The following is a 26,218-nucleotide window of genomic DNA, read 5'->3' as shown; positions in this document are numbered from 1 at the left end:
GTCGGCAGAGTCCATTTCGTACCTTGGCAAACTGTCGAACAGCTTGCGGGTGTCGACGAATGAGACGGCCGACAAAGGGAGTCACGGCGTGCGCGGACCAGCAGCTAGCTGCCCTGCCGGCGTCCGACGAGCGTGCCGGTGAGGATCTGACCGCGACCAGAATCCTCACCGGCAGGCTCGTCGGACGTTGGCAGGGTAGCTAGCTGGTCCGTGCACGCTGCGACTCCCTTCGCCGGCCGTCTCCTTCGTCGATGCCCGGAAGCTGTTCGACAGTTTGCCAAGATACGAAATGGACTCCGCCGACGATTTCTTTTTTCACAATTTCCTTTGCGACTCCGACGATTCGTCGTCCGATGACGAGGAGGAGATATTGGTTGCCGTGTTGGTCCATCACCACCTCAACAGCCAGCGGCCGTTGTTCGGTGTTCCATTTCGGGCCACCTTCCGGTGTTGAATCGCAACCGAGAGAGCGGGCATTTCCTTCTTTGGAAGGACTACTTTGATACAACAAACCCGTTATTCAAACATCAAAAATTATGTCGCCGTTTCCATATGAGTAGGCATCTTTTCAACCGTATTAGAGACGGGGTGGTTGGCTACGATGGCTACTCCGAGTGCAAAGAGGATGTCGTTGGCAAGATTGGTTTCTCCTCTTATCATAAATGCACTACCGCCATCCGAATGCTTGCATACGGAGTGCTCGATGATCTCATTGACGAGTACGTCCGTATGAGCGAGTCTACATGCCTAGAGTCCCTGTATAAGTTCTGCAAGGCTGTTATTGCTGTGTTTGGCCCTGAGTACTTGAGAGAGCCGACTCCTGAAGATACATCCCATTTGTTGGCCATGAATGCCAGCAGGGGCTTCCCAGGGATGCTTGGCCGCATAGACTGCATGCACTGGGAGTGGAAGAACTGCCCTTCTGCTTGGCAAGGACAGTATAAGGGCCATGTCAGGGCTTGCACTGTCATACTAGAGGCCGTGGCGTCTCAAGATCTCTGGATCTGGCACTTTTTCTTTGGCATGGTTGGATCACACAATGATATCAACGTGCTTCAACGCTCGCCGGTGTTTGCTAGGCTTGCCAAAGGCAACAGCCCACCGGTGAACTTTACTATCAACAACCACAACTACGACAAATGATACTACCTAGGTGACGGTATCTATCCTCAGTGGACCACTATTGTGAAGACAATCCCCAACCCTGTCGGAGAGAAGAGGAAAAGATTTGCCTAAGAGCAAAAAAGTGCTAGGAAGGATATCGAGCGTGCCTTTGGTGTTTTGCAATCTCGATGGGGCATCGTTCGGTATCCTGCTAATACCGCAAAAACCGTGGGAGGTGATGACTGCTTGTGTGATCATGCACAATATAATCGTAGAAGACGAGCGCCCGGAACGTCTGTACGATCAAGGGTTTCAGTTTCAGGGTGAGAATGTTGTGCCTGAGCATGGAGGATCGGCAATGTTTGAACTGTTCACCCGATTGCATCATGACATGCATGATTGGAAAACTCACGTGCAACTGTAAAATGATTTGGTTGAGCATATGTGGGCTGATGTTGGCAACCAATAGATGTATCTTCTTTTATTCGGCTTGCAAAACTATGTGAGATATTTTTATTTTTATTCGGCTTGTAAAACTATGCTATTTTATTCGGTTCAAACTATGTTATTTGACTATATGTTTAAATGCAAATTCATCAGAGCAGGTCAGATTTTGGCCCGACCCGCTCCCTCCCGCTAGGGTTCTACCGCCGGCGCCCTAGCCCCCTCCTGCCGCCGCCAGGCCACAGGGCTCACGCGTCCCGGCCCTCCCCGCCCCCTCTTCTCCCTCCTCCTCCCCCTCCCGTTCCCTCCCCTGCGCCGCCTCCCTGGGAGGTGGCCGGGGCGGCGCGCCCCTCCGCTTCCCTCGGCCCCCACCCCCGTGAGATCTCCCCCACCGCCGTCGGCGGGTGCCCCGGCCCTGGCCCGGGTGCTGTCGGCGGCGGCAGGCCCTTCTGTACCCGCGCGTTCGTCTCCTTCCCCGGGCTTGTGACGGCGGCGGTGATGCTCGGCTGGGCGGCGGCCCGGCGACCCGGCGGCGGTCGCCGGCGGTAGGCGCGGTGGCGGTGCTGCCCTTGGCAGCAGGGCGGCGTGGTGGCGTGCGGTGGCCGGCAGCGCGTCCCCGGCCCAGATCTAGGCCCTCCCGGCCTCATCTGGGTCCTAGCGGGTCGGTCCCCGACGTGGCTTCGTCGTTGTCTGTGTGGTGAGGAGGAGGAGCAGCTCGGACGGGGGGCGGCGATGCCGACGGCTTGCCTGTTGCAGCGCGGTGGCGGGAGCTTTACGGGCATGGAGTTCTCGGCCGGGCCTGTGGGCCCACGGGCCTGGTATGCTCCTGTTATTGTGTCTGGTCGGCTACCGTCGTTGACGGTGGAGGTTGTGCCCTCCCGCGTGCCGACGGTGCTACGGCCCCTAGTCCCGGCTCCTATCCCTTGTTGTGCAGACCTCACATCGTGGTGCCGTGGTGAGACAGCGTGGAGGCTTCTTGATCATGGTGGCGCAAGATGGTGGTCGGTTTGGTGGCAGGCTCTGGAACACCCGAGGTGAAGGTTGGGATCGGGGGAAACCCCTGTCGGCCGGTTCGACACCGACACGGCGACGCTGGTGGGTGCCGCCGGACCTTCCTGGAGGGCGTCGGGGGCGACCCTTCCTCTCGCCTCGTCGTGTACCGGGGGAAACCCTTCGCAGCAGCGTCGTCATCATCGCGGTCCTTCTTGGAGGTGCTGATTGGTACTGGTGCTTCGGAGCCTTGGAGGTTGGTGGGAGATCTTCGGTGGGCGCAGTGGTCGTGAAGCTTCTTCGTTTCCGTCGATCCGCCGTTGTCGGCATTCTTTTCTCTTGTTGTTTCTCTTTCGTTTCTTTTGGGTGTGATTGTGCTGCTTCCGCCCCAGCACCTATCCTTGGATGTACCAGTTGGTTGCTTTGGAATACAAAGCGGGGAGAAACCCTTTTTCGGAAATGCAAAATTGACCTATTTGTTGAAATAGGGCGGCCACGCCGGCACATATGGGTCGAAGCGTTGAGCATGCTGCCGACCCATATCTAAAACAGGGCGGACGCCGAGCGCACGGCTGACCCAAACGGATAAAAAGCGGGCGAAATCACCATCCGTTTGGGTCACCTCATTGGAGTTGCTCTAATTATATAGAAGGACATACCATCTACGGTATGCCAGCGGCTCTCTAGGGTATGCGAGCGATAGTTCTTTTCGTGAGAGGAAGGCAGGAAGGGATCGTTTTCCCTAGTCTTCCCTTGGTTTTTTTGAATCGGTGGGAGGTGGAACGGTAAAAAGAATCGGAAGAGGGAGGAGGCGCAGGGTGAGGCGATCATAGGGGGAGGGTACGAAGCGACAATACCACCTACCAACTCCCCAACTAGGTCTTGTCATTAACAGGTCTGAACCCAGTATTATCACCTTGCATGCCTCTCTTTTGTTTAATTATTATGCTCGGGAAAGATGGTACTTCACCCAGAGTGGTGTCAATGCATGCAAGGCATAGCTGGAGGAGGAGGAGGACTGCATGTGTTGTGCTCCTTGGGACACAGGTGCAGATTGGCGAGCGAGCTTTTACTATGGATTCTGCAGAAGTTACACGCCATGGGAGTTAGCCCAACTTAGGTAAAAAACTTAAGCTTGGGGGAGTACATTTTCTTACCAATATTTATTCATGTTATCATATACATTCATTACACTTGTCATTTTGCTCCATGATCTTTGTATATCCGTGTTTCGTTTCATTTCGTTTGTTCCTTTTGCCTGTTCTGTTAAAAAACAAAACCTCCAAAAATATTTCTCGTTTGCGTATTATTGAGTCTTATGTTTGAAGAGAAAAAGTTTATGTTTTGGTTCCTATTTACTTTATTATTGAACTAATGAAAAGACCAAAATATTTTCTTTGTCTTCTCTTCTTTTCTACAGTTATCAGCAATTTTCAGCTTCAATCGCGACGACACTTGCACTATATTCTTAAAACAATAATAATGATTATTTGGTGAAGTGGTTGTGGTAGAGAAAGCTGGTATGATCATGTTTTGTTACGTTTATGTACAGATGTTTGACTTCATGATTGCTTTACAAGTTTCTATGATAGTCATCTTGTGCATAATGAGAGCTTAATGATTCAAGATTTCTCATGTTGAGTTTCAATTAACTAAAAGCATATATTCGCCACCCTGGGTGAGGAATAGTTAGTCCCCCCCCCCCCTCTATTTTAACATTAATGCGCCGTAAATTTAGGTTCCATTATTTTGTCTTATTTCATACGTAAAAAGAAAACGTAATAAAATATATAGTCACCGTAAAAAATATTTTATGTTATGTGAAATTACAAATATAAAATTATAGTGTAAAATATACATAAAATACAATTTTTTGGTAATAATGACCCATATTTTTGTTTTCTTATGCAAAATTTTATGTACTGAATCAATATGAATGTAACTATTTGTATTCCAAATGTAATTTACTTATGAAACGATCATAAGATTACCTCAGGTGAAGAAACATGTTACACCTAATTTTGTTTTTTCACCGACGATGAACTACTATCTCGTTTCGAATGAAATTTGTCAAGCACGCTTGTTACACTAGCATGAACATAAAAAAATCAGAATTTTGAAAATTTATTTATTAATTTCTTTTTTGAATTTAGTGTTCATGTGGTCCGAGAGCCAAAACGGCCATCCCGGAAACTAATAATCGGCTAGTTGCTTTTTTTTAGGGGAAAGCCAGCTCTTTATTCGAAGTCCACAGAAAGTGGGGATACGAGTTTGATCATGGGGTTGGCCAAACCATGGCGCCCTGGACCTCTTGTACGAGAAAACCTGGCTAAACTATGTGCTTCATAATTCACAGCATGACTCTCGAAAGAAAATTTATAGTGGTATTGGGCTACCCTAAGATTAATCTCGTTGATGATGGCACCATACTGACCTCGGGTCCCCTTAGTGATAGCTGTGACTACCTTTCTTGCAGTTTGAGGCAACTAACAAAATTATTCAGAAGTAGATCTTCGGCTAGGGAAATCACCTCCCTGCACGCTAGAGCTTCCAAGGAAGCAGGATCATCCACACCGCGGATCACTAGGGCAGAGCTACCCAGATAATTGCCGTTGCTATCTCGGCATACCGCAGCGGCCGCTCCTCCTCTTCCTGACAACACAGCAGCGGCAACATGAATCTTGGCATATCGAGGAGCCCTGGGGCGTCTTGGTGCTGCATGTTGTACTGAAGTAGTATTTGCTGTACTACGCTGGTTTCCCTGTTCAATAACATTCAGATCATCAAGGAACCTTTTGATGAACGTAGGAACTGCTTGTGGACTCTTGGAAGATCCCCTCGTGGATCGCTTTACGCCGTGCTGCCCAAATCGCCCAAAGAGTGACTGACAGGAGGACAAACATGTCATGTGGGAGTGACTCCACCAGTGTAAAAATAGCCACGGCTTCGCGCTAGGTTCTTGAATCATCAACATTTTATGTGCTAGCTCTTCATCCACCAAGGCCCATATACATCTTGACAATGTGCACTGAAGTAAAGAGGGCTTCCAGGAATCTGGTCTCCCACATAACCCGCAGTAACTAGTGTTTGACATGTGCCGATGGGATCGAACGTCCTCTATCGGCAAGGAGTGCTTTGAGAGCCTCCATAGAAACATACGAATTTTGGCGGGAACCTCTGTCTTCCATAGTTTCTTCCATGATCCCTCCTCAGTGTTTAAACTTGAAGTGCCTGGCGCACCCTCCAACCATGCCTCGCGGCGTAGTTTGGTTGCCACCAACATTTTGTATGCTGATTTGACCGAAAAAGATCCATGGTTCTCAAAATGCCAACACCAGAAATCATCCATATTTCATGTGCATAGTGGAATCCCCAGGATGATCTTAGCATCCATCGGCAGAAATGCTTCATTTACTCTCTGTGTGTTCCATGAATCTCAGGTGGGATCTATCAGTTCGGAGACTAGCTGCGGACGGTTTGCACTCAAACACCCGTAAGGGCGAAGCATCTCGTTCCTCGGAAGCCAATTGTCGTCCCATATATTAGTGGTTGTGCCATTCCCAATATGCCTGATTAATCCTTGCTTGAGAGTGTCCCGGCCCTCAATTAAGGCCCTCCAAATCTGGCTGGGGTGATTTTCCTAATGTTGCTTGCAAAAATCAGTGGCCGGAAAATAGATGCTTTTCAATATTCGAGCACTTAGAGATTCTGGGTCTTGTAGTATTTGTCAAGCCTGCCTTGCTAGCATAGCTAAATTAAACAGCTCAAAATCTTTAAACCCCAAACCCTCCATACCTTTGGGTTTTGTCATTGTCTCCCATGGGACCCAATGAGGTTTGCGCTTTCCATCCTTAGAGCCCCACCATAATTTTCTAATTAACATGTTGAGATGCTCGCATAACCATCTAGGGAGTTTAAAGCATTACATAGAGTAAATTGAGATGGCATGTGCAACCGCTTTGACCAGTACCTCCTTGCCTGTCGTGCCTTGCAGCTTACTCCAAAGGCGATCCTTCAGATACTTAAAGGCCCCATTCTTCGAATTGCTGATGTCAGATGGCATGCAAGTGTGTCTCAAAAAAAAGATGGCATGCAAGTATTTTTCGTTCAAAGTTTCATTTGGGACATTCAGCAATGTTTTGATCTCCAAGCGGGTACTGTCTGGAACCCCTTTACTGAAGAAGATTGAGGATTTGCTATGGTTCACGCGTTGACCTGTGGCCTGGCAGTATTTTTTTTTACAGTACCTGTGGCCTGGGGGAAATATCTGGTACTCCCACCCCTAGGGTGCTCCCGGTGCTCCAAAACTCGGTAGCACATTTTTAAATGTTCGAAAAATTCTGAAAAAAAATCTATCACATTGACACGACATCAAAGTATGTTGTCAAAAGATTTGAGATCAAAATTCGAAACGTAGCTTGAGAAACATAAATGACAAATCTGACAGTAAATAGTACGCAACTTAAGTTGGGCTTTAGATTATGCCCATTATCACATTGATGTCCATTTTGTCATTTTTCTATCTCGAGCAATGTTTCGAATTTTGATTTGAATTTTTTTTAACAACAAAATTGATGTTGTGTCAATGTGTTGTATTTTTTCAGAATTTTGTAAACATTTTAAAATGTGCTATCGAGTTTGGAGCACTGAAAGCACCCTAGGGGTGGGAGTACTAGATATTTCCCCCTGTGACCTGGCAGTATGTGTTCAGTACATGGTTCACCTCAATAATCGGCTAGTTGCTGGTGCAATTAGCAACGGACACGAAGTACTGGGCCAGGCCCAGTGAACAGTTAGAGCCACGCTCCTTGACCGCCCAGTGGAACCCGTTTCTCCTATCTCTCTCTCTCTCTCTCTCTGGGAAAAAAAAGGTTGAAGCAGCCTGTACGGACATGGACTCCCCGTCGTCGCCGGCGGCAGCGACGCCACCGGCCACCGGAGGTATCCTTCTCTGCTTTAATCCCTCTATCCGATGAAACGCCTCGGTCGTTGCCTCTCAGATCATGAGAAAAGTCCATTGACCCGTACCAGAACGAGAGGCAGGGGTTTACTTAGGGTTTGGTCGGAGACAGAGGGGAACAGACTCTAGGGCTTCTAAACTCGAACCATACACTTGGGATAGAAGGAGCTTACGCATTCCGTGCGGATTCTATTTCTGCGATTCCTATGGTGCCGGTGCTGATCCATCGAGAGGCATGCTTCTTTTTTCCCCTTGCTGCCAACGAGTTGAGAACTTGAGATGCCAAGAGCACAAATCTGGAGCTTAATTTCGATGCTGTAGGTTCAGTTTTTTCCTCTCTCGAACAAATTGGTAGTGGTTCGGTTTATGCGTGGTGATGGGATTGCCATGATGTAGGAGTGGGAACTAAGGCTGTGTTCGGCAATCCACCGCTCCGTCACCAGGGAGCGGAGCGCCCTGTCTGCCGCTCTCTGTATTTCTACTGTATGCCGCTCCGCTCCGCAGCGGAGTTACGGAGCAGAGGGATTCCGGACGGAGCCTAATTGGAGCAAATTTATGTCTTCTTTGTTTAGCTTAATTAAAGGAACAAATCGGAGTATGAAAGGAAATTCCCACAAGTCAAGTGATTGCTAATAAGAACTGGCTGTGGATCGATTTCTATTTGCACCCCCCAAGATTAGCAATGGGGGATGAAAACCATAACAGGCATCATCCAGCTTTTAGACTGTGACCAGCAGGAGCTCTGTTTTTCACTGAAGAAGGGGGAATTGTCAGTTACCGCGCGTTCGGACTCCCTCCGCTCCGCGGCTCCACGCCGGAGAGGAGTGGCAATCCGGTTTTAGTTTGTGGAGTTGATAAAAGGCCGCTCCGCGCGCTCCGCTCCGCGGAGAGCTGCCGAACAGGCGTTTAATATCCGTGGAACAATACCGAGACCATATTAATATTAAGGTTATTTCTAAGACCTAACTTTCAAGCAGAAACTGATGAACCTTTTAGCGGAGTGTTTGCTTGGTTTGTTAACTTCTGATTTTGATATATATGACTATATGATGAAAAGATGTAAAAATAATCTAAGATGGAACGTAATCCATTTAGTTGTGTTGTGGCGTTAATTTTATCTGTAGTGGCAAGGAGTATATTAAATCTATGTAAACATCAGCACCACAAGTGTGGATCCTACCCTTTCTTAATGCGGGGAAGACTCTGCCTTTATTACATTGAACTGCACATGAACATAGAAACTATGGAGTTGTGTAACTCTGGATCATTATCTCTTTCTCTAGATGATTGTTTCACAATGAAAAAGTGGCAATTTAAACTGCGGAAACCTTCCCCGGCTATTCATCCAGCGCGACGATGGCGTGTCGTTCAATCCGCCGAGCCGCAACGGCACATGCGTGATCGTGATGCTGCAATTATGTCAGTAGCGCATCGGTCGCATTCACATGAGCCGTCGCGCGATGCTGCGTCGCCCTGTAGTGGGTCCCTAAACAAGACGATGTGCACGCAAGATGTCGAGCAGACTGTCCAGGTATCATCTTGAACTAGTGCATTACTATCTGCCTTAGTGTAGTCATTTTGACATGTATTTCAAAAATAAATACATGCAAAGTTGTTTCAGCAGAAAGTCTTGCACTCATTTTCTGCATGGGATTTGCAAAATTGTTACGATTATATAATTTCTTCAGCTTGAATACAATAGTTAGCTGTATATGCTAGTCCACCAACGCAGTTTGCTTGGAGTTTGAATACTTCGAAAAAATAAATGAAGGGAGGTTGAGCAATATAGAGTTATTTCATCTCAAGCAGAATGGTTAGAAGATATTTATGTTTCCACAAAGGATTATCTCTCAAATATTTGATTTACTACCTTGTGAACTAGTTTTGAGCTGACAGCAAGGTTCAAAATTGCGGATATCGGGTTCGTATCGGATTGCCCTCGACATATCGGATATCGGATATCGGGTGATATATTGGACGATATGTAGTAATATCGGAAATTAAAATTGGTCTATAATTTTCTATCTATGATGTTATAGTTGCCATCATTTTTAATAGAATATGGAGTAAACCATGGAGATAAAAATGAACACACATTATGCTTGCCGAATCCACATATACGAAAAATCGGTAAGTTCATATCGACATAACCAAAACAGTAAGAAAAAAGCATACGATGAAACAAATAAATATCCTGTTCAAGTGCATCACGAGTAAATGGTTCAAACGTATTTCAATTAAGTGCGTGTAGGCATAATAGTAAATATTGATCCAGTCGCTTCATTGTAGATTTTAGTCATCGTCAAGGAAATTGTCCTCATTCTCTCCATCATCACTTGAAGAATCGTCCATTGACTGCATGGCTGTATCATCTTCCTCTTCACAGTCAGAAGACTCTTCTTCCGCCTCCATGGTGCGGGCTCTCTTTGACTTGCTTGACGAACCTTTGCTCAGTGCTCTTTTCTTCTCATTTACGCCAGCCTGAGCCAGTTCATCTTGTTCAACATCATAATCAGATGCATTTTCTCCTTCTCCATCTTGTTCTTCAGCAATATTTTCTTGCTGCTGCCCTTCAACACTCACCTCCCCTTCAATCCACTCATTCGGTGGTTCATCATCAACAAACTTTACAGCTAATGGGTCTCTCTTCCTTTGAGCATACTTCCACTGAAGCCTTTTGTTAAACATGACATAGACAAGAGAATTCAATCTCTTTTGTGTTAATCTCGTCCTTTTCTTGGTATGGACCTACAATGAAGCGGCCATTAAGATCTAAAAAGCACAATATGCTACATGAAAAGGTAATGAATGAAGGAAGTGATGTACGTACCCTCTCAAATGCACTCCAGTTCCTTTCACATGCAGATGAGCTACACGTCAAATTTAGAATCTTGATAGCCATCTTTCTTAATTCCTTTGCATCAGTGCCATGTGCTGCCCACCAATTTGCTGCAAATATAACCAAATTTAAGTTAGAAATTTGACAAGATAAATATTGTTGAAACCAGAGAGAGAGAGCTTTTACCTGGGGTGATAGTTGTACTTTTTCTTTGTCGAATAGCCATTGCAGAGCCAAAAGAATCAGTGCCATTAGTGTACATATTAAGCTGGGCAACAATCATATCCTGTAATTTGTCATTATCATGGTACACACGACCTGCGCACTGTACAACTGCTGCGACGAAAACCTCTTCCTCCAACTCTGCCTTGTTCTCATAATAAAAGAATGGATTCAAGTAGTATCCGGCTTTATGCAATGGAGTCTTGAGTTTGTCGTTCCACCTTTCATCAATAATATCCCAAATAAAACCATATTTCTTTGCATTTCCATCAAAACGGACAGCAATTTCCTTTTTTGCATTTTCAAGATCACCATAAAGGTAACCCATAGCAGGAACATCTCCATCCACCCTTCTAAGTACAAATGCTAGTGGCTCAAAATAGTTTATAAGTCGCAAAATTGATGACCAAAAATCGTTGCCCATGAGTCGCTCAACTTAGCAATAACTTTTCCTGCTTTTTGCTTAGCAAACCTAGAGTCGCTCCACTTTGTTGATCCGAACATTTCTTTCAGTTCTTTTCTTTTGTCATATAGACTTTTCAAATTAAGGTAGCAAGTGGCAAAACGAGTAGTTCCAGCTCGAACTAAATCACGATCACCAGTAAAAGAACGCATCATAGACAACACTCTAGTGTGGGCATAAATGTAACATGTAATAGACTTTGCTTTCTTAATTGTATTCTGGATAGCAGGCTTCTTACCAATGTCCTCAAGCATTAGATCAATGGTATGTGCTGCACAAGGAGTCCAAAATATCTGAGGATATTTCTGTTTTAGTAACTTTGCTGCAGCCATGTTATTTGAAGCATTATCGGTCACTACTTGTAAAACCTTCTCCGGACCAATTTCATCTATGCATGAGTGTACCAAAGAGTAGATGTAATTAGCATCATGAACATCTGCGGAAGCATCTACAGCTCGGAGAAACCACACACCTCTAGCAGAATGAGCTACCAAGTTCATTAGGCTTCTTCCTCGTCGATCTGTCCACGCATCTGTCAAAAGAGAGCATCCAGTCAACGACCATGCCTCCTTGTGCGCATTTGCATATTCATCTAGTGATCTGACTCTGTTCTCCAACAAAGGAGTGCCAAGCTGATAAGGAGAAGGTTTCTTCAATCGTGGGCCATATTGTCCAATAGCTTCTATCATTAAATCAAATGAATCAAGGCGAACGGCATTTAACCAGCTTGGTAAAACCAATCTGCAATGTATTCATGAACTCTCTGTTTCTCTTTCAACTTGTATGTTTCATTTAGTGTGGTTTGAGTGCTAGTCCGAGAATTCTTTCCTTTTCCACGAGCTTCTTCTGGTTTCTCACAATAACCATCAAAGTGGTCCTTTAGTCAAAGACCTCTTTCGCACTAAAGTGGTTGATTGACCTTCCTCATCATCCTCCTCCTCAGCAATATGAACCTGACTTCTAAGTTTGTTCAACTCTTCTTCTTTATCTAGTTTCTTTTGTTCTGCTGCCTCAAGGATTGTCTTCATTTTATCCCTAACATCTTGAGGAACTTGTGTGCATGGAGTAACCTGGCCTCTCAATCCAGCTAAATGTTGCTTCATCCTGGTGATTCCTCCACTGAAGATACTTTTACAGAAATTACATCCAACATTGTTCGGGTGCTGCTCACTTGGCGAAAATGCATACTCCCAAGCTGAATCCTTTTTTTGCTTATTTTTGGCTGACACTGCTTTCTGTGCTGCTGATGAAGTCGCACTTGCTGACATGATGAGCTAAGAAATTACACAAAATATTCATGATTAGTTAGCCACTTAATAAGGCATAAACAAAAGAACTAGTGTACTAGACTGCTAGTACTATACTAGACAGAACGAGTGTACTTGTACTAGACGCAAGAAGCAATTCAAGCAATGAGGCAACAAGGACTTGAGGACAGAATGCACATTCGTACTGTATGCTTAAACCTGAATGTACATTCGTAATATTTGCTTAAACCTGAACTAGTGTACTGCGTGTCTCTCTCTCTCCCTCTCTCAAAAGTCAAAACCGAACAAGTGCTCTGTTTTTCCTCTGCTTCGTGTGTGCGTGGTAGAAACTGAACTAGCTTGCATGTGTCCGTGTCCGCCGCCGGCGAGCGAGACAAGGGCCAGCCGCCATCACTACTTGCTTCAAGCTCTTGGGTTTGCAGCTTGCCAGAGAAGGTTGTACCGTTGCAGATGATGAACGCTGAAGGATCTAATGGCAAGGATGGAGTAGGCTTCCAGCCGGAGAGCAATGGAGAAGGCCGTGTAGTCACCCGTCCGCTGTCGCAGCCGGCGGCCGCCAGAGGAAGACGTTCAAGATCCCCGCCGCCGCCGCTGTGTACAAGTACGCCCAGGAAAAGACCTAGGTCTATTAGTACTATGCAGGCTTGTGCACGTTTGTGGGCTGGGCTCATCCAGTTATTGTAAATTGGGCCCCTTTCACATATCGTCCGTATCAGTCAGACATTTATCAGCCCGAAATTGCGGGCTGACCAGCGATATTGCGGCCGGTAAGTTGAGAAACGCAATTTTCTAAACGATAACGTAGCTTCATATCGGTGGGCAGTCAAAACCGGTATTGCGGCCGATATTGCGGCCGATACGACCGATATTTAAAAGCTTGGCTGACAGTAGTACCAAAATTCAAAATACCTTGAGGCGTAAACAAGTAGTGGCCTAATTATGCATTATGCATTGGTTGAACAATTCAAGTCTGCAGTGGTGTAATTACATAGTATCAAAAGCTTGCCATTACTTGTAAGAAATTACTAATGTTTTTACACTGCATTTGTTTGATTTGTTGCCTCCACTTGCTGTATTGATCAGAGAGACACATACAGAATAATAGTATGAATTAATGGAAAGTGGTTTAGTTAGAAAAAGGGGCTCTTTTTTATGTTTGTTTACACTTATCTTTTTGGAAATGTTGTTTACAATTATCTGTAAGTTCAAAGCGTAGATTAGCGAGGAAACTAAAAGCATGTTGTTATTTTGCTCAATGGACAGTGTAATCAAGCCCTGACACCCATGATATTAACGCTTTCTGTGGTAAAATAAGTTGTAAAATGTCATCTTAACATGGTTTCTAATTTTATACTACCTAACATGTCATTTCTTCTGCAGAACTGTGATTGGATCAGTACATTGCCAGATGACATTTTAATCAAAATTCTTTCCCTACTGACAGTAAGCGATGCTGCAATGACTGACTGTCTTTCCTCTAGATGGAGACACCTCTGAAAAAACGTTGACTGTCTCATCCTTGACCTCTATAGTCTCAGGATGCCAGAGTCAGAAATCTGTTATTACCATCAAAAACCATGTCTGCGGAAAGCTCAAGTAAAAAAGTTTGTTCGCAAAACGAATGGGCTTTTGCGCAATCGTTATGGCAATAGAATCAAGGAATTAACTGTCAGATTCCCATTAACCTCAGCCAATGCTTCTGAGCTGGACCACTGGATTCGGTTTGCAGCTTCAGCCTCTACGGAAAAGCTCTGCCTTGACCTTTATGAGAAGAATCGCTCAAGTTGCCTTGACCTTTCCCGTAATGAGCCGTATAACTTCATATTATCACCATTTTCTGATGGGAGAGGTTGCCGGTTGAGCGAGTTGACTCTATCCAACTGCACTGTACGAAGAACACCTGCAAATCTCAGTGGCTTTGCTTGTCTCCATTTCCTTGAACTCAGTCGTGTGAAAATAGCTGATGCAGCTGTTTCGAATATTATTTCCAACTGTTGTGCTCTCAAAAGCTTGATTCTAGCGTTCTGCCATCAATTGATTCATTTGACGGCTACTTGTTCACAATTGCTGAAGTTGGATGTCGACTTCTGCGATGGCTTAATTAGTGTTTGTATTCATGCTGACAAACTTGGCGTTCATGTACAAGGGACACAAGATAAATATTGAGTACAAATATGCACCATTTCTTGATACACTCCGTGTTCATTTCACAAAGAAGAATCAATGCCCTCTAGACTTCATAAGTGCGCTTCCTAAGCTTCCTAAGCTGGAAACGTTGATCTTGCAATTTTCTGGGCCTGTACAAGTACGTAAGATTTCTGCCCCTCGGTTTGCATGAGCATATTTAGACAATGTCTACATGCTGAATTCAACTTCTTTTTTCTTGGACTCCCTCCAGGTATCCCGTGCGCTGCGGCACACTTTCAGGTTTGCTAATTTCAAGATGATCGTCTTCTTTCTGGTGAAATCTTGGAAAGAGTGCATTTGCTCGCTTGCGTATCTCCTTAAAGCAGCTCCATCACTCGAATACTTCGGGGTGCATGTATGCTGTGCACTTGTGATTTCTACACGCTTTGCATCAGAACATGCCAACAGCTGTTTACCTCTCTATGCTTTTTCTCATGTTAGCCAGCTTATCCATGCAGGGGTTTTCCAAGCTGAAGGAACAACCTAGTGAGCTCAACGTGACATGGCCCGAGGATCTGACTTTCGCGAGGCTCCACATTATCGTGATCAAAGGGTTTAGCGGGGAACCGGAACTGATGGAGCTCCTCTACTTTCTGCTGAGAAGGGCGCCCGCCCTGGAGAGCTTGCAACTCGAGACGCGTGCATATGAGCCATTTGTCTTCAGGAAGGAGAAGCACAAGTCGGAAGACGAAGAAAGGTGCCGTTACGCTACCGAGATGGCCTCGACCCACCTGGCTCCTAAGGTTCCGTCCACCGTGGCGTTCAGCATCACCTGACCCTTCCGTGCTCGCTGAAAAAGGCCGCGGCTGCTGCAGGTCATCAGCGAACGACGAAGGTACTACCTTGAGCTTGTCACGTGTTATGATGACTAGTAGACTGCCCGTGCGTTGCCACGGGCATGTCAACTTTAACATGGATTGAAAAAATAGCCAATAACAAAAAATAATAATTAAAATCCACTTCACTTGCAATATATTTTGATAAAAAAATTGAAACATTGAACTCTTTATTGTGCACTTCATTACAAATGATAATAACACTTGAATGCCTTTATTATTTATGCTTAAGATTCGATCATCTCACGAAAGCATGTGTATTGTTATTATCCATTAATTAAAGACAAACACATGGAGTACTGTGTTCCCTTTAAACAAATCTGCAAACCCCCAAACCTAGAACATAAGTGGGGACGTGTCCTGATGTGCTCATTGTGTGGCAATATAAAATGTCCGGAAAAAATACAGCTCTCTGAAATAATGCAAGGCAGCCCCAAGATATCGAGGTTCTAAATTGCTAGGAGCTTAAATGCTTAATAATACAATCATGTTTCTCCACTTTGAGCCAGTCCAACGTGAACTACTTCATTAATACCTACCATCATTCCAAATAACCTGAAAAACCAGAGGTAAAAGACTATACAAATAAAAATTTCAGTTGAGTTGAAAGGCTCAAACTAATAGCCAACAAATATTTGCAAGGTTATTTCATACTGCTATTTTATTCAGCACCAATAACCTCCTTGTCAGCATCATAATATATCATCCAAAATCGTATTACCAGTTTTGGGGCAACTTTATACTACTTACAAATATAAAGAATAATATTAACTAAAAAAACCTTGGATTGTAATAGATGTGAAAAATACTACTATGTTTCAAGGAATCATATGGTGTGAGTATCGTCTGAAAGCTTTTAGGAGAAATAAGGATAGAGAGCTGGTTTGTTCAACGAAACAGATTGGCTCTGCTTACACTAAGTCTAAGTTCATCATCATTCATCATTGTTACATGTATAAATCGGGATAACACACAATGAATAAGAGGAATAAGGAGAGAAAGTTGTTAACTTCATCACAATGTTCATTTGCTTATACTTGAAGAAATAAGACAACATCTCCTGTGAAAAATTTATTTTTATTGACAAACGAATTCCCTCCATTTGTTAAAAAGATGCCTATTTGGTTCACCTGGAAGGCAAAGGAGAATTTCATAACATGTCTATGGTACCTTGCTAGAAGGAAAAAGATAATGGGTATACTTGGCTCAAAATCAGAATGGATGATAGGATTACATAGAGTTGTTTGTCCTTTTCGAAGATACAACTTTTGTAAGGAACTGTGTCAACGAATTCGCACAGAAAATATATCATCTGATTCCGGTAATGTATTAGAGCACACTAAATTGTATTTATGAATGCGTAGGAATCTGGACTCTTTAGAAGAAATGGACAGAGCAAATGAGCATGCTCCAATGCAGGTTGTACAGGTTCTATTGTACATATGTTTTTATACAAAATTTATTAGAAACACAGGAATAAAATATGTTTGAGTAGGTAACAAAATTTGTTTTAGAAGATGATGACTTCCTAATATTGAAACACGTAACTGAACTCTACTGGTTTGGGGGAGTTGAAACGGAGGTACAAGACAAGAATGAAGAAATAGGTTTTATTTCTGTTACTCACAAACTACATGTACAACATTGAGAAGCTCCTTGTGAATCAAGCTTACAACAGTGAGCACTGAAAAATCATACTCTCTTCTTGCTAGCCGGTGGTGAGAACACCTTTGCAACAATTAGTATTGAAATGTTCTCCTTGACAGGTTCATGAAGAATGCCAGCAATGAAAATCTCATCCAGTATTTAGACCTGAATATTTCACCATTGGTACCCATGGGATTAGTCAGTACTAAAAAGAATGGTAGCCCTTGCAAGAAATTTCATATAACTCGATTGCTGGTTCTTCGGTGCAAAATTTCAGCATATATGTGAATATTAAATCGACCTCACATACCATGGTTATTAGGAAAAACACTCATCATGCGTTTTATAATCAATAGAGGCTATCTTTACCAAAGCTGTATTATCATCATTGTAATATCCCAGATTTTCATTTGAATGTTCAAACTATTACTACAATAAAGATAACACAGAAAACCAATAGCCAAATACTTTTTAAAATATGTTTATAACACAAAATAAACAATAAAAAACACAATTTAACAGTAGCATAAACATATTGCGCCATGAAGCAAATGTAATCAGTGCATGCACATCAATTTGTTTTCTCTAGCAAAATACTATGGGTTTTTTCTAGCAAAAACAACCATACCTCCATTTATTTTGTGGCGCTTTTCCTTCTTCTTTTTATGCCTTCTTTACAGTTTCCCGTCAACTTTAATGAATTGGCAGAGCTCTTGCCTTACCCGTAAAAAAATGGGCACCATATGGAGAGCTAAACTGCACAACACTCATATATGTGAGTCTCTCGAAGATATCAAGTACAAGCAAAAGTATCAAAAGCTTTCAAGTTTGCTAGAAAACTGATAGCATTATCTGGAAGTTCACCTAGATGGCTAGATCCATGTTAACTTTTGAATTGTTAATATTGAATGTAAAAGGTCCAAGAATATACACAACTGAGCACTGTCACACATTGTCATTAGCTAAAAGACCGAAAAGATAAACATCGTAGGAAGAAACATTGATGCAATCCTCGAAAAATTGGTTAACACCCAATTTCAACGGATGCATGCTTGACAAGGAGACACCTCCATTCGAATATGTTGGCAATTAAAAAACAAAACTGCATAGTGGGAAGAATTGATCAGGCTAAGGCAGAAGGATGCAGATGCTGCTCAGGGATAAGTGATTCAGAAAAAACAATCCTCATCGAGGATCTTGCATAGTCTTGCATACATAACTAGATCACCTCTACTATTAAAGGCGATATTTTTTTTTCTATGACAACAAATTCAAATCTAGCCTGAGAGGACGGAGCACACACCAGTGAAAACAAAGATTAAGAACACAAATACTCAAATAAAATAAACCAAAGCACGAATAGGTTGGTGATGGCCTGCTCGGCTTGGCCCATCTATTCACGCAAGAAATTATTAAAATAGTTAGACCCAGAAAGTAAATTTGTTATAGTTCCGTAGATCTTAAGCACCTAATTTTACGACAACCACCTCCTATAAAATTTTGTGCTGCAAGTTCACAATGACATGGCCCAACTAAAGCTCCTTCTCGTTCTTGTTCTATTTCTTATCTAGAAAACTACCTCATATCTCCCAAATACTGACTAACATCTACAAACATATGCATAACAAATTATCACCACATCACACGGGCAGAAGAAAACACATACCTTAGTCCTAGTCGGTGAAGATGTTAGATCTTTGCACGAGTGCCCACGTACCTTGGTGTAGAGCGGACATTGTCATACTTGGAAGTGCTGCTTGGATGGTGTGCTCCCATCAGCCCACATAGCAGGGGCCACTGCTTGCGCCGCGCTCTCGGACACTGCTCTGCCACTGCCGCAACCACCAGCCACAAGCCCCGCCGCAAGCAGCCGACCAAGATGATGAATCTTTCCATTAGTGATGCGTTCAGGTGTGCAGTTCATCTAGTAAATTAAAGACATGGTATAAATTATCATTGAGCAATGTGTGGGCAAAAAACATCAGTTCGTGTACTTGCAATGAAGATTCTGAATTTACAAACTATCTTGCCACTTCACACTCACGACTGGCTTATCTTATTCTTATCACTCATTACTCCTGAATAATATATTGGCAGAAAACAATGAAATAGAAAGTCATTTGATCAGTAGATAGAAGCAGGAGCACATCTGTAAAAACACCTCTAAAGCATGTTCGTTTGAAATAAGGAACAACCTTAATACAAACGATGCAAACCTTAAGGCGCGTTTTCTTACAATATTGTATCAATCTGAGGACCCCAAATTATACAACATGCACCAATGCAATTTCCCTAGCTATTTCACAACATAAAGAGTTCCAGAACAACAACAGCAAAGCTACTGAACTCTTGCCCCAGTTTTGGTCCATAGGTTCCAGTCTGCCCAAGATCTCTTATACGTAAAAATTTGTCCTAATGGCCCCTCCTCGCGTTTCTGTCAAACAAATTCTCATTAAAATTTCTCAAACTCTAGAAGGAATCCATAAACCTGCAAATAAGTGTTCATAAGAACCACACCCCAAGGGATACACATGGAAGAAAACAATGAACATTCTAGTAATTCAGTTAATGGGCAGTGTGCATAGGGCATCATATTGACTATATGATGTTGTGTCAGATGATGTACAAAAAAGCTTGGCAATACGATCAATGGCAGCATACTGATGCCGATGCCGCATTTTCATAAAGTTGTCTAGTCTAAACGAGCAAGCATACCATGTTGAAATTTATAGTGACATGATGATGTGAAACTGAATTGAAAACAGAATTCTAGTACTAAACATAAATTTTAAAATACGTCTACTGAAAGATGAGCAACATCAGATCAATTATCTAAATTGTGATCAAACACTGAAGAGATATATGATATATGATATGATAACAACACTAAGAATGTGAATGTTGTGATGAACTTCAATGTGATTATGCAGTACCTACTGAAGAGCACCTTTGTGACATGGAAGTAACTACCATATATATGTGGCCATCCTTTTTCTTTGAGCAGCTCCAAATCAAGCAAAGATATCTGAAAACCACTTGTGTATCTGTAGGCATATTTGTAATCGACATATTTATTGTAACTTGATTCTTCACTTTTGATTCTCTTGAATCCATCAGAATGGTCTTCTTGGTGCAGACTTCGTCCTTCATCAACTAAAAACCTGACCAAAAAGATGAATCAGCTTGTACACAAAACGTTACATCACTGACAAATTTCCAAGATGAATATATACTCTCGTTGTGAAGAGTTAGAACATATCCAGTTAACCCTAACTGAGAAGAGTTAGAACATATCCAAACTTCCTAGAGAGACATGTATTTCTAGGAAGCTTAGGCCGGGTTACAATTATGTACATATGTAATGTTTCAGGAAAATCGAATGAAAATTAACCGCAAGGGAGCTAGCAACCCCACCCTTTGGCTCAACTGTTGCACATTGTTGATGCCTGGGAGGGAACATGCTGCCCAGAAATGAAACCTATGTTTTGGTAGAAAAAAAACTTGTTCATAAGCGTGACTGAAAGTATTACCTTGGGTGCGGAGTCTGCCAACGCGCTCGGCTCTAGCAACAGCTGGCGAGGTGGTTGCGTGGCTTGGGGGCCATAGCGAGGACGTCGGCCAGGATGGCAGGCAAGCGTGTCGAGATCGAGGATGTGGGGCTTCAGCAGTGGCAAAAGGATGGACGTGTGGATTCTCTCTTAGCAGGCATCACTGTCGACCTGCTAATCAACTTTTTTCTCTTGCTCTGGTTCTGCTATTATTCCGACATGTCATGCTTAGTTTAATTTCCATATCATTCTTTGACTATGACTGATCAATTGACACCAGTCCTTTCTATGATCTACTACTTCGTAGTTATTTGTCTTGTTTCTCTGCATCGCTTGCTGCAAAAATTAAAACTTTCAGGTGCAGGTTCACGAGAATGTTAGTAAAATATTCAAAAAATAATTCTCTTGAGCAGTGGTCATACAAAATGTGACATTGTAGGCTGGATTGCTACCTCAAGGTGCTCCAGAGATCTAAAAAAATAAAAATGTCCAAGGATCTTTTACCCATGTGCACACAAATGGGCACACAATCAAAACTTATGACCTTTTATAGTCTGGATAATCGACACGCTCAGATGCTGCAATTCTAACCTTTAGCTACTTCTCCCAATCATGAATCTGTTGGGAAAGTAATTATGGGCTGCATAAGCTACTGGATACACAGAAATATAATGCACTTGTTCTTGGAGTAACCTGCAACCAAAACAGCCATTCATGCCCATCTTCTTTGAAGTTTGAGGCAGCGGTTGCTCTACTTCAAGTACTGCGACAGTAGAAGGATTGAGATTCTCTATTGTTTTTGTCTAAAACTAGAAAGGAATAAGAAAAATAATATTTGGTCAAGGTTGTTGCAATTCCTCTAACAAATTTCTATGAAGTCCTGCTAGCTGGTATAAAATGCAAACTTACTATAGTATCACTGCCAACCTCTAATACAAATTATTAACCATGATTCCCTTGAAAAGAATACTTTTCCACATTAAGTTATTGATAAAAAAGGGACAACTTCAATGTTTCTAAAGTTAAAAGTACACAATAATAAATAGCTAATTCTCATGCACACCTTCAGCTAAATAACTACAGAGACGCAAAGTGGAACCATGTAGCACTGGTCTTACACACAACTCAATTATGAACTTACCTGGGTCTGGAACTCTCGCTCTATTAATCTACCAACTTCAGCTTCCTCCTCTGCTACCATATTCAATATTTTAATCTCTCTCCAGCAGTTGTGTTAAGTCCATTATCAGACCCTCAACCTGAAGAATGCATCAAACACAGTTATGTGCTTCCTCGTTGACCCTAACCTTCTTAAGAGAAGTAGTATACTGAATTAATCAAGCACATGTTATGTTTAGTGTTTTCACAGCAAGCCATACACAAAGAGGAAGCACGGGATCATAGTAGGCATGCTTGAACACTTAATAATTTAGCAAGAACATGATTTATTAATCGTAAATAATTTTCTTTAGCCATGTAATCTACAGTATGTCTTGAACTGCAGTGCAAAAAGCCTCTCCACATATCCTGAAACAAAGCATCATCAATAAACATTAGTAAAATCCTACCCATCCAAATTTATCTGTTGACAATATCTAGCGCTTAGTTGTTAAATAGGTAAAAAAAAACAACTTGGCTAAGCCCCCAGTGGTGCTGGTCTGCATACCAAGAAGATGGTGTAGCACTTGAGGCCGCCGTCCATGTCGGCGTTCAAAGTCGAACACTGGTTCGCGCATTGTAGCCACATCAAGGATAAGCAGGCGGGCCACAAAGTCCATGGCAGTGGTCGTGGGCATAATAAGTTCTGGAAACAAATTAAACGGATAGATCAAAAAATATACATGCCAACAGAGCTCTTTGCATGTTCCATGAGAACAACAATACTGAATTTGTTTCTTTTAGCAAGCCCAGCAGTAGTAGCAAGAAGTTCCACATATATATAATCCACATCTAATTCCTAGTGAAGTCACTTCGACCTAATCACTTAAAAGGTAAGATAGTAAGAAAAGGTGAAGCAAAAGAAAAGCATAGAAAAATTAAACATGCAGATTGATTACCTAAAGCATGCAACGTATCTAAAAGTTTGTTGCCTATGCAACTTCTCCATTCTAATTTAGAGGCTTGCTTGAGTTTGGGGAGAAATAGCTTAAAACGTGGACTTTTTGGGCTGGATAAAGACCTAAAGTATTGACTTCTCATGATTTAGCTGTGTCAGTAAGTTATTCTTGCTCAACCCCTAGGTAGGTGTTTCTCTTTCTAATTTGCTTATGATTTGATAAATCGTGTCTCTTCTGAAGGTTGTAGGAACTCCCAGTTACATGTGCCCTGAACTTATTGCTGATGGTCCGTATGGCTCCAAGTCAGACATATGTTTGCTAGGCAAGCATTCCTATCTAACATTCAGTTGCATGTCTTGCTCGCTTGTTCTCTTGGCTAAAAATCTGCAATTTTCAGGCTGCTTCATCTATGAGATGACTTCGCTGAAGCATGCATTCAAAGTATTTGGAAGTAGCTATGTTGACATGCTCTTTAAGTTAGAGCTCCTTCTTTCCAGCAAAAATATAAAAGAAAAAAAATACAGCTCCTTTCATCAAAACTTGCATCTTAGATGATGTTTTTTCCTAACAGAATATGTAAACACTGGTAAACAAGATAAATGAGTCTGTTGCCGCTCCTCACGCCACCCACCGGCCACCACCTCATCATGATGCCAGGTGAGGACATCGACCAAGTGCAGCGGCGGAGCCAGACGAGACAGCTCAATGTGTTGGGGTTTAGCAAGGTGCGGACATTAACTAATTAAAAAAAGATTGTAATATACTCTGATCCTACTGTCGAAACTACTTTCACTGAAAGAGATATATCGTGGGGCGAAACATTAAACTGGAATTAATTACCTTCGGATGGTTGCATAATTTCTTAAGGGCAGTAATATATGCCAAAACTTTAGTACTCTTTGCTTCTTCAGATATCAAGCACTTAACCTGACAGGGTCAACCACAGACTCCTGTAAATATAACTCCGACTACCTTACATGTGCCTACTGAATATTGCTTGAAACTCAGAACGGTACAGATTTTCCTTACATTTTTGGAGTGTGTGAAGTGGTTGTACGGTGTCATCTATAAGGGAGTCAGCTTGCGGCACACTACTTCAACAATCTATACATAAGCAGGGTTAAGTAATGTAGATGAGGCACAATTATATAATGTAAAAAGAAGGAAGAATCACTATAAAAGACAAAATGGATAGCAGGTACACAATTCTTTTTGTGTTTTCTGAATGTGCGATGAACATACCTGGCCAAATATACACCGGACAGGACATAAATTTGGTGGCAAGTGATTGGACAGCAGGGCATTCGTTCGTCTCAATATGACTGAATATCATTGAGAAGCCATCAGAAGAATTCAGAAGGTAATTAAGCTAGAGCCCATAAAATTGGAAGAAAATGCATCCAAACAATTCTAGAGGAGATTATTATAACATAAATGTGGAGAATACAGTTGTAAAAAATTATGTAGTGCAGAGTGCAGACAACCTTCTTCAGAGGAAAAGGGCTTGCCTGGTTTACTTTTGCACTAAGCTCTCCAGATCTCTGAGATCCCAACTTCTTTTCTTCTGCAGTTACTGTGGGTTCTCTTCCACGAATTATGGGTGCCTTCAGTTAGGGGCAAATAATGTGTTAAATACAGAGGAAAGGAAGATATAATGCAATTAACAAGAATAGCACATGGTTTTAGGTGCACAACACACGAAGAAACTTGAATAACAAATATCTGAGAACACCACCATCTGTTAATAAATACTTCCCAGGCTGGCGTAAGCCCGCCGTAGCACCGTCAGAAAAAAAAATACTTCCAGATCTCATTCCCCGCTGCCACTGGTCCCCATTCCCTTCCGCCATCGGCCCCCGTTCCCCGGATCCCCCGCTGCCATGAATGGCAGACAGAGAAAGGAGAGGGCAGGGCATCCTAGGGAGAGAGATGAGAGGAGGCGTTTACCTACATAGGTCGCCATCACCTGCGTGTCGCCGCTCCAGAACGATGAGGAAATGATATGGCGTTGGTGGTGGAGACCGGCAGTCGCTGTATAGACGAGAAGGAGCGGTGGCGGCCATGAAGCGGATCAGCGTTTGCAAAGAGATCGCCGGCGGAGAAGGGAGGTAGCGCAAGGATCGAGGACGCTCTGGAGGCGGCGGCTTGATGCGAGTGCGAGGGCAGGGGTGAAGGGATCTGTGACCTGGTTGGGGATCGAGGGGGAGGCCTCGCTCGCTCGCCCGTGCGTGCGAGTCGTCGACTTTTTTTCGTTGGTTTTTTTCGTAAGTTTTTTTGACGTTCGATTCTCTCGCGTGCGAGGAGACACCTGGAGGCATCGGCTCCCTCTAACGTGGTTTTTGTTGGGATCGTTATTTGGAGGTGAAGATGGAGGTGGGAGGGAGGACGAAAAAAAACCGGACGAAAATAGTGGGACGAAAATAAATCCGGAACGGAGACTACCAACTGAGACATTAGGAGTAGAGATCCTTTATATCAGAAAAAAAAAACTATACATGGTTGATTAGCGTTCTCTGTTTTTGGCTGTGCAGTGCAGCTAGAGTCTTCACTTTTTGAAACCAAACTGCTAGTGCTAAAATTCCTATAACCACAATGTGGATTTAGTTCCCTATTACTGCAGCCGCGAATTCCAGTGATTCGAACCGTCGTGTCGATCACGATCTTTTGCTGTTCCTTTTTTGTTTTGCCGTGCACATGGTGATAGGCCTTGAAGTACCGTGCTGTATGCGGAAAGCCGGAAACAAAGGGTATTATTGTTGGTTGCTGCTGGTATGGTAGCTGCCAATGCAACTTATTATGTACAGATGCAAGTTGACTCCTGAGCGTTTGGTACAACAGTTTCCGTGGTCCTGGGCGTTTGCTGCAGTTCATCCGCGGTCCACGTGTGTCTGCACACTGGACCATCTAGATAGCTAGATACGCTATATGTTACAAAATCCATTCCGCTTGCTAAAACCGCGGCTAGTAATGTATACATGGTACCGGTGTACCACTGAGGCACTGATGCTTTACACAGGGCGGCAGTCTCTTTTTGGGTAGTTGCCTCAAAATAAAATCTATGGTAAGTCCATTTTTAATTGGAGAGACGAAGATGAGGGTATGTGTTGATTAATTAATTCCTGCCGACCTGCTTCTACGTATGTGTTGCCTGTCCTGCACTGCACTGCACTGCACTCAGTAGTAATTAGCCGATCCGATCTTGATAATGCTCTTTTTTCCTGGGGCAGTTAACCAACTCTTCTTTTTGGTTTGCAGCTGGATTAAATGGATGGAGTACGTACGTCCTGCGGCCAAGTGGAGATGTTAATCAATTCCCCGGCGTACGTACGTGCGTGCGTTAAACACATGCATGCACGATCGCGCGCAAACTGATAAATACCAGTTGCAGGTCGCCCTCGTTAATTAATCGCGTACGTACACGCATCCATGCATGTGCTATGTGGGAGCGTACGCCTGTGCATGTGTACATACGCACAGTGGCATATATACATACCACTGAGGCACTGATCATCCCACATGCTGTGTTTTCTCGTGGGCGCATGCACGCACGCACAGCAGCAGCCTAGCTATGAAAATGATAGATGCGTGGCCTGTTGCTGTTGATTAGTCTTTTTTTGCCAGTTAGTTAGTAATTACTCCCTCCGTTCCGAAAT

At 43.2% G+C, this 26,218-nt stretch overlaps 2 long non-coding RNA genes and 1 pseudogene across 10 annotated transcripts; 1 reads left to right on the top strand and 2 right to left on the bottom strand.

Moving 5' to 3' along the window:
* Positions 1-7,360: 7,360 nt before the first annotated feature.
* On the top strand, positions 7,361-23,084 carry LOC141026320 (uncharacterized). Of its 2 annotated transcripts, XR_012188245.1 has the most exons (7): positions 7,361-7,479; positions 8,782-9,029; positions 13,671-14,595; positions 14,689-14,832; positions 14,936-15,312; positions 22,806-22,887; positions 22,963-23,084. It is a non-coding gene; the product is annotated as an uncharacterized lncRNA (long non-coding RNA). The 2 variants fall into 2 exon arrangements; XR_012188244.1 differs by lacking the exons at positions 22,806-22,887; positions 22,963-23,084 and having other exon boundaries at positions 14,936-15,420.
* On the bottom strand, positions 9,685-12,870 carry LOC123494387 (uncharacterized; annotated as a pseudogene).
* On the bottom strand, positions 15,724-24,874 carry LOC109760755 (uncharacterized). Of its 8 annotated transcripts, XR_005760917.3 has the most exons (13): positions 24,513-24,800; positions 24,050-24,169; positions 23,808-23,887; positions 23,595-23,669; positions 23,406-23,492; positions 22,175-22,312; positions 21,650-22,035; positions 20,491-20,844; positions 19,894-20,121; positions 18,627-18,884; positions 17,589-17,716; positions 16,941-17,125; positions 15,724-15,868 (listed from the first exon to the last, which is right to left on the bottom strand). It is a non-coding gene; the product is annotated as an uncharacterized lncRNA (long non-coding RNA). The 8 variants fall into 8 exon arrangements; XR_012188242.1 differs by lacking the exon at positions 15,724-15,868 and having other exon boundaries at positions 16,739-17,125; positions 19,908-20,121; positions 24,074-24,169; positions 24,513-24,874; XR_012188239.1 differs by lacking the exon at positions 15,724-15,868 and having other exon boundaries at positions 16,739-17,125; positions 18,627-19,394; positions 24,074-24,169; positions 24,513-24,848.
* Positions 24,875-26,218: the final 1,344 nt, after the last annotated feature.

The sequence above is a fragment of the Aegilops tauschii genome, chromosome 6 (genome assembly GCF_002575655.3).
Source record: "Aegilops tauschii subsp. strangulata cultivar AL8/78 chromosome 6, Aet v6.0, whole genome shotgun sequence".
In the NCBI taxonomy this organism is placed as follows: Eukaryota; Viridiplantae; Streptophyta; class Magnoliopsida; order Poales; family Poaceae; genus Aegilops; species Aegilops tauschii.
The sequence above is the reverse complement of the archived record's forward strand: the minus strand, read 5'-3'. Positions and strand labels throughout refer to the sequence as shown.